The 12,345-nt window shown below is 40.7% G+C and overlaps 1 protein-coding gene across 1 annotated transcript in view; it reads left to right on the top strand.

Moving 5' to 3' along the window:
- Positions 1-8,559: 8,559 nt before the first annotated feature.
- LOC106091865 (uncharacterized) overlaps positions 8,560-12,345 on the top strand; it is a 76,205-nt gene continuing 72,419 nt past the window's right edge. Inside the window, exon 1 of the mRNA XM_059367302.1 lies at positions 8,560-8,758. The gene's annotated coding sequence lies outside the window, so the exon portion shown is untranslated. The remainder of the gene's footprint in view (positions 8,759-12,345) is intronic.

A 12,345-nucleotide genomic window follows, 5' to 3' on the forward strand; every position in this document is an offset into this window, starting at 1 on the left:
AGCCAAGAATATGTTCCTAGCAACCATCTCAATCATGTTTTGGTATGGCAGAATCTTCAAATCTAATTTGAGAAAAAGTACTTAGAGATCAATTTTTATCCAACTGAAAAAAATCTCTGATTACCTCAGCCTTTATCGCTTATCTACCAATGGCATATTTCTTTAAAATCTGATTTTTTTACAGCAACATCCATTCCGTTTTCGGAAAATCTCATTTTTCCTTTCCAAGCGTAAGAAGATAATCGTGAACAAGGATTCCCCTATGCAATCAACACAAATTATTCAACCGAAAGTTTAGTTATCTCCTACAACTTTCCTTACACTCTCTCACTATGGACTTTGGGTCTACGGAGTTTTAGGCAAAAAAAAGAACCCACAAAAAGATTTACACAATCAGAGATTAATCCATACGTAATGCATCAACAAAGATTTCTTAACATTTCCACAGAATCCATAGCATCCAAAAGTTTTCCTCATTGGAATGCACACAACACAACAACAAGAACAACAATGCAACCACATGCCAAATTTTTGCTAAAGTGCGTTGTGAGTTAATTTCTTGGGGCAAATCTCAGTAAAGAGTAGAAGAACACTGAGCACTGAACACCTGAACACTGAACAGCAATGATGTTACCATAATGGCAGGAAAAATCTGAAAAGTCTTGCTTATGGATTTTGTTGAAGCATAACCTAACTCCAGTTACCATACACCGGCACACATACAGTGAAATCCATATATCCTTACAATGCACTGACTGAGGTTCACCATCATCGGACTGTAGTTAAGAGAGCAGACACTCAAACCAACGCTTGTATTTCCAAATTGTACTTTATGCAAAGTTCAGTTCACATGTCACACATAAACATTCAGTTGTCAGTCATCGTGATTCAGACAGTTGCTTGCTTTCATACAAGTGTCCTGATGTAGGTACTGGTAGGTACATATGTGCCAGCAAATGGGTTGACTTGAATAATAGATGGGGCTGAGAAAACCACCAATTACTACGAAGATATTTGAAAGTATTTTGTTTTAGTTTTTCTCTCTACTCCTGGTATTCTTGGAATGTACGGTACAAAAATCCCTTTAATATTTGTAGGAATATCTCAAGCGCTAACTCAATGATTGGGCACCACCTTTTAACAGCAGAGTCCCAATGGTGTGCCGCAGTGCGACACCTATTTGGAGAGAAATTTTTATATGGCTGCCATACTAAACGGTAATGCCGCCACTATTGCAAATTTTGCCCATAAACATTTCACTAAAAAACAGGGGCAATCTTCTCACATATCCATGAGTGCAGTCCGATTCAAGTTTTAAGCTCAATGATAAAGGACCTCCTTTTTATAGCCGAGTCCGAAAGGCGTGCCGCAGTGCTACACCTCTTGGGAGAGAAATTTGTACATGGCACAATTCTTCACAAATGTTGCAAGCATTAGGAGGGGAAAACCACCGCTGAAGATGGTCTCGCCGGGACTCGAACCCTGGTGTTCAGCGTCATAGGTGGACATGCTAACCTCTGCGCTACGATGGCCTCCGGGCGGTCCATACACACTTGGCCGTAAATGGGGATGAGAGGATCGTCCTCTACTAGCAAATAGCTTACCTATATAACCGTTAAGGGTTTGCATATCCTTAGTTTGAGCATTGGGCTGACTGTTCTACATGTCCGTTTAAAAGGTTTGTCACAGTAATAGGTTTGCCACCCAGATAGTTTTTATATGGCATAGTTCCTCACAAATGTTGCAAGCATTTGGGGGGGGGAAAACCACGGCTGAAAATTTTTTCTGATGGTCTCGCCAGGATTCGAACCCAGGTGTTCAGGGTCATAGGAGGACATGCTAACCTCTGTGCTACGGTGGCCTCAATGTTACCCCTATTTGGAGGGATGATGTTCTAGCCAGGATTCGCACCATGGCGTTCAGCGTCATAGGAGGACATGCTAACCTCTGCGCTACGGTGGCCTCAATGTCGCCACTATTTGGAGGGATGATGTTCTAGTCAGGATTCGCACCCTGGCGTTCAGCGTCATAGGAGGACATGCTAACCTTTGCGCTACGGTGAAGTGCGAGAACAAGTAAAAGCGTGCTAAGTTCGGCCAGGCCGAATCTTACATACCCTCCACCATGGATCGCATTTGCCGAGTTCTTCTCCCGGCATCTCTCCTTAGGCAAAAAAGGGTATAAGAAAAGATTTGCTCTGCTATTATTATATTACTACATGTTGGAGACCTGTATAAAATGTCAGTCAATTCGAATAAGAATTGCGCCCTTTGGGGGCTCAAGAAGTAAAATAGAGAGATCGATTTATATGGGAGCTGTTTTGGGCTATAGACCGATTCAGATCATAATAAACAAGTATGTTGATCGTCATGAGAGGATTCGTAGTACATAATTTCAGGCAAATGGGATAATAATTGCGATCTCTAGAGGCTCAAGAAGTCAAGATCCCAGATCGGTTTATATGGCAGCTATATCAGGTTATGAACCGATTTGTACTATACTTGGCACAGTTGTTGGATATCATAACAAAACACGTTGTGCAAAATTTCATTCCAATCGGATAAGAATTGCGCACTCTAGAGGCTCAAGAAGTCAAGACCCAAGATCGGTTTATATGGCAGCTATATCAGGTTACGAACCGATTTGAACCAAACTCGGCAACGTTGTTGGATATCATGACAAAACACGTCGTCCAAAATAACATTCCAATCGGATAAGAATTGCGCACTCTAGAGGCTCAAGAAGTCAAGACCCAAGATCGGTTTATATGACAGCTATATCAGGTTATGGACCGATTTGAACCATACTTGGCACTGTTGTTGGATATAATAAGAAAACACGTCGTGCAAAATTTCATTTCAATCGGATAAGAATTGCGCACTCTAGAGGCTCAAGAAGTCAAGCCCCAAGATCGGTTTATATGGCAGCTATATCAGGTTATGAACCGATTTCAACCATACTTGGCACAGTTGTTGGGTATCATAATAAAACACGTCGTGTGAAATTCCATTCCAATCGGATAAGAATTGCGCCCTCTAGAGGGTCAAGAAGTCAAGACCCAAGATCGGTTTATATGGTAGCTATATCAGGTTATGGACCGAATTGAACCATACTTGGCACAGTTATTGGATATCATAACAAAACACGTCGTGCAAAATTTCATTCCAATCGGATAAGAATTGCGCACGCTAGAGGCTCAAGAAGTCAAGACCCAAGATCGGTTTATATGGCAGCTATATCAAAACATGGACCGATATGGCCCATTTACAATACCAACCGACCTACACTAATAAGAAGTATTTGTGCAAAATTTCAAGCGGCTAGCTTTACTCCTTCGGAAGTTAGCGTGCTTTCGACAGACAGACGGACGGACGGACGGACGGACAGACGGACGGACATGGCTAGATCGACATAAAATTTCACGACGATCAAGAATATATATACTTTATGGGGTCTCAGACGAATATTTCGAGTAGTTACAAACAGAATGACGAAATTAGTATACCCCCCATCTTATGGTGGAGGGTATAAAAATCGGTACGACAGACAATAGTGCATTCTGGTACACCGGCGTATGCGCAATGTCTTACCTATTGCCATAACTTATACGCAGTGATATTTCCACCGATTTTAGGCACTTCCCATTTTGTGCCAGTTTCATGTTGTACTCATTTTGTGACTAGTTCCCATCTATTAAACATTTGGAGGCAGATTCGCATTGTGTCTACAAGTCCGAACATACATCAGTTGAGTACAATTGTTGCGCCTGAAAAGTGTCAACCAATTTCATGTCAACTGCAGCATCAGCCGTCATCGCATTTGTGGCAGAGTTCTTTTTTTTTTTTGTTTTTGTTTTTGTTCTATTCTTTCTTGATATGCATTTGCATATGAGTGTGAGTGTATGTGTTAATTTCACTGGCAGCTATTGTCCTTTATCATTCTGAACTCTGAGTGTATGTGTTGGAGTGTATGTCTGTGATTTTGAACTCTGGGTCTTTTTTTTTTTTGTTTCGTTTCTTGGTATTGGAATGAATGTGTTTCATTGGGCGTAAGCGTGTTTTGTTTTGAAATGTATGAATGGCTGTAAGAATGTGTGTGTAATACGTGAGTGTTTATTGTATGTGTGGTGTAGTTTTGAGTGAATGATTGTTCTGTGGCACGAATGTGTGGGCGTGTGCATAACTATCACAGTCAAAGTCGGATGAATGTGTCATTAAATTGGCCTCAACTGAAACTAGAAATCTTCGTGGCCCATCATCACAGACATCCGCAGCTCAGGTTAGTAATGACCACAAGACATAGGGACAAAAAAAAAGCCTGAAAGCTTCACATCATACGTTTTTCTGGGGCACAACAAACCGGCTTATTGTTTTCAATTCGGACGTGTCGCTGATATGTTGAAATTTGTGTAAGCCAACAAAAGTTCAGAGATGCAAAGGAAATAAAAGGTATGAAAAAAAGGATATCTAAATAATAACGATTGCTGGCTGTCAGCATCCTATTGGTTTCTATCGAAATTAAGTCAAAAAGTTGAAGGGCAAAATTTGTCGCAGTTTGATTTTAGACTCATGCCCGTAGTGGAGTTTACGGGGGTCAGGAGTTTGATTCACAACAGAGGCCTGGTCTGTCTCTACTGTGGTATCACATAGACTTAAACAGTCAAAGAGAGTCTGTTTAAAAAAAAAAATAACGCCTCTCTGACCTTACCTTACAATAAACCGAACTAACTTATGAATACTGAAAAAACAGTCAATGCAACCGGAAATGAAGACTATCTGGTCCTTTTATTTGTCGATATCATATGCAAACAAGCGCTTTCGAAAAATACTAACACAAACAAGAGCGACGCATAACATTACTCTTTTATGAGCTTTAGACCTTAAATTGGCGGATCGGTCTATTTGGCAGCTATATCCAAATCTTAACAGAAGAAGGATGCTGAGGGGCCTAACACAACTCACTGTCCCAAATTTCACCAAATTCGGATGACGAATGTGCATTTATTGGGCCTAAGACCCTAAATCGGCGGATCGGTTTATACGGGGCTATATCAAGATATATCCCATCTTCGAACTTAACCTGCTTATGAGGACACAACAAATAAAAGAGTGCTAAGTTCGGCCGGGCCGATTCTTATATACCCTCCACCATGGATCGCATTTGTCGTGTTCTTTTCCCGGCATCTCTTATTAGGCAAAAAAAGGATATAAGAAAAGATTTGCTCCATTTGCCATTACAGCGATATCAAGATATGGTCCGGTTTGGACCACAATTAAATTATATATTGGAGACCTGTGTAAAATGTCAGCCAATTCGAACAAGAAGTAAAATGAAGAGATAGATTTATATGGCAGCTATATCAGGTCATGGACCGATTTGAACCATACTTAACACAGTTGTTAAAAGTCATAGCAAAACACGTCTTGCAAAATTTCATTCCAATCGGATAAGAATTGCGCCCTCTAGAGGCTCAAGAAGTCAAGACCCAAGATCGGTTTATATGACAGCTATATAAGGTTATGGACCGATTTGAGCCATACCTGGCACAGTTGTTGGATATCATAACAAAACACGTCGTGCAAAATTTCATTCCAATCGGATAAGAATTGCGCACTCTAGAGGCTCAAGAAGTCAAGACCCCAGATCGGTTTATATGGCAGCTATATCAGGTTATGGACCGATTGTTGAAAGTCATAGCGAAACACGTCGCTATGACTTGCGCCCTCTAGAGGCTCAAGAAGTCAAGACCCAAGATCGGTTTATATGACAGCTATATAAGGTTATGGACCGATTTGAGCCATACCTGGCACAGTTGTTGGATATCATAACAAAACACGTCGTGCAAAATTTCATTCCAATCGGATAAGAATTGCGCACTCTAGAGGCTCAAGAAGTCAAGACCCCAGATCGGTTTATATGGCAGCTATATCAGGTTATGGACCGATTGTTGAAAGTCATAGCGAAACACGTCGTGCAAAATTTCATTTCAATCGGACAAGAATTGCGCCCTCTAGAGGCTCAAGAAGTCAAGTCCCAAGATCGGTGTATATGGCAGCTTTATCAAAACATTGACCGATATGGCCCATTTACAATACTAACTGACCTACACTAAAGAGAAGTATTTGTGCAAAATTTCTAGCGGCTAGCTTTACTCCTTCGGAAGTTAGCGTGCTTTCGACAGACAGACAGACAGACGGACGGACGGACAGACGGACGGACAGATGGACGGACGGACAGACGGACGGACAAGGCTAGACCGACATAAAATGTCGCGACGATCAAGAATAACAACATGGGTATCAAAAGGAAGGTATTTGAGAATAGAGTACGAACTTGGCATTAAAATGTTACCCTAAGTGTCGGGGGGCACCCCATCCCCAAAAACACCACCAAACAGAACACTTTAACCGCTTTGAGTAATATGGGTATCAATTAAAAGCTTTTCAAAAGTAGAATACAAATCTGAGATAAATTATTTTTTTTTTGGTGTCTGGGGGGCCCCCCCACCACCCAAAACCCCTCAGCAGGACAAATTTTCCGATTGGGAAAATATGGATATCAAAAAAAAAAAAAAGATATTTGGAAACTGAGTACACATCTGTTATTAATTTTGTCCAAGGTGTCTAGGGGATCTCCCCAATCCAAAAAAATCCCCAAAACGTTCATAAATGTCCAACGTCAAAAAATGGGTATCGAATGAAAGGTCTTTGAGACTTGACTACGAATCGGGGATCCTCAGTTAAGACAGAGTCTGGGACCGGTCAACCCACCAAAATAATCTTCAATAGGACGACCCTCTCCTCCCAATAAAAGCAACGCCAAGCTGTCATGTAGGATGACCGAGAATAAATTATACTCAAATGAAATGACATGTCAGAGGGCAATCCTTCTCCCCCTATCCTGGGCAATGGTGGGCCCCCCAACCATTGCCAATTGGGGATCAAATTAAAGAAATTTGAGAGGAGAGCACAATGCTGATATTTTTTCAGGGCTAATGCTGGCAACATTTGTGAGATACTATGCCATGTAAAACTTCTCTCCCAAGAGGTGTCGCAATGCGGCACGCCTTTCGGACTCGCAACATTTGTGAGATACTATGCCATGTAAATCTTCTCTCCCAAGAGGTGTCGCAATGCGGCACGCCTTTCGGACTCGCCTATAGGTGACCCCTTATCATTGGGTTTCAAACTTGAACCCGCTGCACTCATTGATATGTAATAAGTTTGCCCCTTTTCCTTAGTGGAATGTTCATGGGCGAAATTTGTTGTTTGTTTGTAAGTACGTGGGTGGCTGCCCTACCCTGAGTACCCCTCAAAACTGGACATATTTGTGGATTTTGACAAAAAGGGGCTTAAATCTGTATGTGTTTCATGGCCAAGAATTTCAGGGTCGCCTCACCCCACTAAACTCCCCCTAAACCACACATATATACCGACTTTAGTGATATGTATCTCCAATGTGATTTTCGGCAGTGGCAAAGATGGGTGGGATATCTAGGGGGCCGCCCCACCTCCAAAGCCACCAGCCAAATGGAATAAAAACCCATAATGATAATATGGGACTCAATCGAAAGGTATTTCAGACCAGAGCATGAATCTGATATATGGGGATCCGCCTCACTCTCAAAGCCACCCCCATACCGGACGTATTTACCGACCATAGCAATATATGGCTCCAATGAAAGGTATTTGGGAGAAGAGCACCAATATAATATCCGCATTGGCGCGAAATATCTGAAAGGCCATACCAGCACCACCAAACAGGACTCTCTTACTGACGTGACCGTATAGGGCTCAGATAGATAAGAGAGTGAAAGTGGGCGAAGCGGAGTAGGCCCTGTCCAGCTAGTATTTTAATAAATTTCAACGACTTAGCCTGCATGTTCAATGTCCCAGAAGTTCGGGCCCAATAGTACTGCATGCTAAAAATTGTTTTCTTAAAGCCTTTTAAAGAACCCCATATATGATATCAGAAAAATTTTGTAATCCCACACACAATATTAAACTTACCTGTCAAAACAAAATATCTCCAATGGCTTATCATTGAAATAAGTCTATTGGAAAAAGTCCGTTGTAAAAATATACCCCTTCACTAATTTCCTTTTATTTATTTTTTTATATTTTTGCGGTAAGCCAGCATTTGTTGCCCATGCTCTGCGAAGCTATCAAACTCATTTCAGCATGATCCTTTTGCTGGGATTAATATGATTGCATGACATTCATTGCCGAGAGGATTAAAGAAAAACCAACAACAAGTACAATGGCAAACCAGCCCAAACCAAATATCAGAAATACAAAATCCTAAAACTAACAGCGACTGAATGTTGCCTCGACAACCGGATGCAGTGGACAGACAAACTCGAAATACTTGTTCATACCAATACCAGCAATGGCACCCGCAGCGGCAGGCTACAAAAAGAGCACATTTAAATACAAACAAAACGTGTCTGGCACAAAAAAAAAGAAAGAAATGATGGTTATGTTACACATTCCTCACATCCTGGGGGGCTACTATGGCAAGTGTTAGTGTGATCTATAGATGTCTGCTGCCACAGCCTGCCTGCCTTCCTATGTGGTAGTAGCAACTACAATAACAACAACGAATTTGTACAGCCGGAAATAACAACGGAAATCGAAATGGAAAATTGCGTTAACAACATTTTAAATGGTACAGGAACAGTTGAATTTACACTCGCCCTTGATTCAGAGGAGTACTACGAACCATACAAAAGATTGGAGTTCAAAAAAACATTTAAGAGGTGGGTTAGGAAATTTTCAACAAAAATTCCATGAAAATAACAGCGTGAGTTCAGTTGCTTTCTAGAGCACCATTAGCTAAAGTAATTTTTGTTCAAATATTTGCCCAACTCCAAGAGAGGGCGGTACATAAACCTCACAAATATTGCATTTCCTTTGTCCTTAGGAGTTCATTTGAATTAGTTTGAATATATATCACCACTGTGGTACAGTATTATTATTACCATTAGCATTTGTTTGCAACGCAATGAATGAGAAGAGATAGGCTGCTCGATAAGTATACCGATTGGCTTAGAACCATTTCCTGATGCGATTTAGCTATGTCCGTCTTTCCTCTGGTCTGTCTGTCCATGTATTTTTGTAATCAAGGTACAGGAGGCATTTGTTCTCCGCCTTTCGCAAGACACTTTTTTGGTGCAAAAACAAACGCTATTGGTTTTGAAAAAATCGGACCAGATTTAGATATAGCTGACATATATATCATTTATCCGATATGCTCTTTTAAGCTGTAATAGCCACAATTTTCATCAGATCTTTATAGAATTTGGCAGGAAGTGTTTTTTTGGACGTCCCAATGTGCGAGCAAAATTTCATCAAAATCGATTCAGGTTAAAATATAGATCTCTTATATGTCTTTCATCCGATGTGGTTTTCAATGTCTATGATACCCACATTTTTTGTCCGATTTCTACAAAATTTAGCGTAAGCTGTGTCGTAATAAGTGTCCAATTTTTCGTCAAAAACGGATCAGATTTAGATATAGCTACCACATAAATCTTTCATTCGATATGGCCTTTAAAGGCTGTAGAAGCCACAATTTGGTCCGATCTTTACAAAATTTAGTATGAGGCATTTTATTTAACATCTTAATATGAGTGCAAAATTTCTTAAAAACTAGTCCAAATTTATATGTAGCTCACATCTTATATATAAAAATCAATTTGTGTTTGTTTGTATGTTTGTGTGTTCCTTATAGACTCAGAAATGGCTGAACCGATTTTTTCAAATTAAAATTTTCACAGATGGTGCACAATCATCGCATGGTGAAAATAGGGTACTACATTTGTTGATATCTGAAGGGGGTGCGGACCCTCCCCATTACCCTAATTTTCAAAAACGCCAAATCTCGGAGATGGGTGCTGCGATTTAAGCGAAATTTTATGTGCTCTCACATAGTACACCTAAAAGTAAAAATTTGGTATCCAAATTTCGGATGGTGTACTTAGCGGGGCTGCCCCACCCTAAAACCTACCAAACATATATTTAGGCCAATCACGACAATATGGGACTCAAATGAAAGTTATTTGGGATAAGAAAACGTATCTGATATCCAATTGTCGAACCAAGTGCTAGGGGGACCATCCCAAGCCCCAAAACATTCCTAAATCGGACATATTTACCGACCATGGCAATATGGGACTCAAATGGGGCTTAAATAAAAAACACACCCCAAACAGGACTCATATACTGACCATGGGAATATGGGGCTTAAATGAAAGGTATTTGAGTGTAGATTTCGAATCTGATATCCAAATATGAGACCAAGTGTTTGGGGGACCGCCTCTCCCCAAAAACCTCCCCCAAAGGGGACACATTTACGACCATAGCCACATGGGGCTCAAATGAAAGGTAATTGGGAGTAAAGCACAAATCTGATATCAATATTCGGGAAAATTGTCTATGGAGCCATCCCACCCCCAAAACACCCCTAAATCGGAATTTGCCGACCATGGCAATATGGGACTCAAATGAAAGGTATTTGCGAGTAGAATACGAATCTGATATCCAAATGTGGGACCACGTTTCTGGGGGTCCACACCTTTCCCAAAACACCCTCCAAACAGGACCTATTTACTGACCATGGGAATATGGGGCTTAAATAAAAGGTATTTGAATGTAGAATACGAATCTGATATCCAAATATGGGACCAAGAGTTTGGGGGGCCGTCTCTCACCAAAAACATCCCCTAAAGGGGACACATTTACGACCATAGCAATATGGGACTCAAATGAAAGGTATTTGCGAGTAGAATACGAATCTGATATCCAAATGTGGGACCATGTTTCTGGGGATCCACCCCTTTCCCAAACCACCACCCAAACAGGACTTATTTACTGACAATGGAAACGTGGGCCTTAAATAAAAGGTATTTGAATGTAGAATACGAATCTGATATCCAAATATGGGACCAAGAGTTTGGGGGGCCGTCTCTCACCGAAAACATCCCCCAAATTTACAACCATAGCAATATGGGGCTCGAATGAAAGGTCTTTGGGAGTAAAGCACAAATAGTAAGTATTTTCTGACCATTGCAATATGAGGCTCAAATAAGAGGGTTTTTAAAGTGGAACACGAATCCGATATATATTTTCAAGGCCAACTCAATGAGTGGCCGCCCATCCCACAAAACACCCCCCAAGCCGATCATGTTTGCCGACTATGGAAATATGGGGCTCAAATTAAAGGTATGTGGGAGTAGACCACGTATCTGATATCAACATTTGGGACCAACTGTCTATGGGACGCCCCATCACCATAACAACCCCTAAATAGGACGTATTTGCTCACCAAGATAATTTGGGTCTTAAGAGAGTGGAACTAAATATTCATCGTTTTTAGGGCCAATGCCCCAAACCGAACATATTTACTGACTTTTGCAATAAGGTGTTTAAATGAGATTAGAAAACGAATTTGATATCCAATTTTGAGGGCAATGGCATATGGAGATCTAATAAATGATATATAGATATATGAGAGTAGAACATGTTGCTGATATATTTTCCGGGCTTAGTGTTTGGGGGGACTACTCCAATCCCCAAAACACCCCTAAATCGCGCATATTTACCAACCATGTCAATGTGGAGCTTAAATGAAAGGTATTGGAGGTAGAGCAAGAATTGATACCCATTTTCGGGACCAATTTTCTGGGGGTCTACCTCTTTCCCAAGATACCTCATTTTTTAGTGACCATCGCAATATGGGCTCAAATAAAGGTATTTGGGAGTAGAAAACGAATTTGATATCCAAATGTAGGACCATGTATTTAGGGCATCACCCCTTTCCCAAAACAGCGACAAAGGAAAAAAATTTTTCGACCATGCCAATATGTGGTTCAAATGAAAGGTATTTGAGATTAGAAAACAAATTTGATAACCTATTTTGGGGCCATGTGTTTGGGGGACGCCTCATCCTGTAAACTCACCTCAAAACCAATGGCAATATGGTGTTTAAATAAATGGTATTTGAGAGAAGAGCACGATGCTGATATTTTTTCAGGGCCCCGAAAACACCACTAAATCAGACATCATGAGAATATCGGGCTGAAATGAAGTATTTTAAGAATGGAGTACACCTTACATCCAAACTTAAATTCGTAGACTAATAAAGATTATGTGGGATTCAGATAAAGGCACTTATATTGCTAAACTGTTAGTCAAGTTAGCATGGCCTTTCACTAAAAGATTTTTGATTGTCGAAAATAAATATTTCAAGGAATCTTTTGTTCCATATAAAGTAAAAGAAGGAGCAGCGGAGCGGGCCCGGGTCAGCTAGTATATATTGGGTTGCCCAAAAAGTAATTGCGGATTT

This window comes from Stomoxys calcitrans, chromosome 4 (genome assembly GCF_963082655.1).
Source record: "Stomoxys calcitrans chromosome 4, idStoCalc2.1, whole genome shotgun sequence".
NCBI classification, from domain to species: domain Eukaryota; kingdom Metazoa; phylum Arthropoda; class Insecta; order Diptera; family Muscidae; genus Stomoxys; species Stomoxys calcitrans.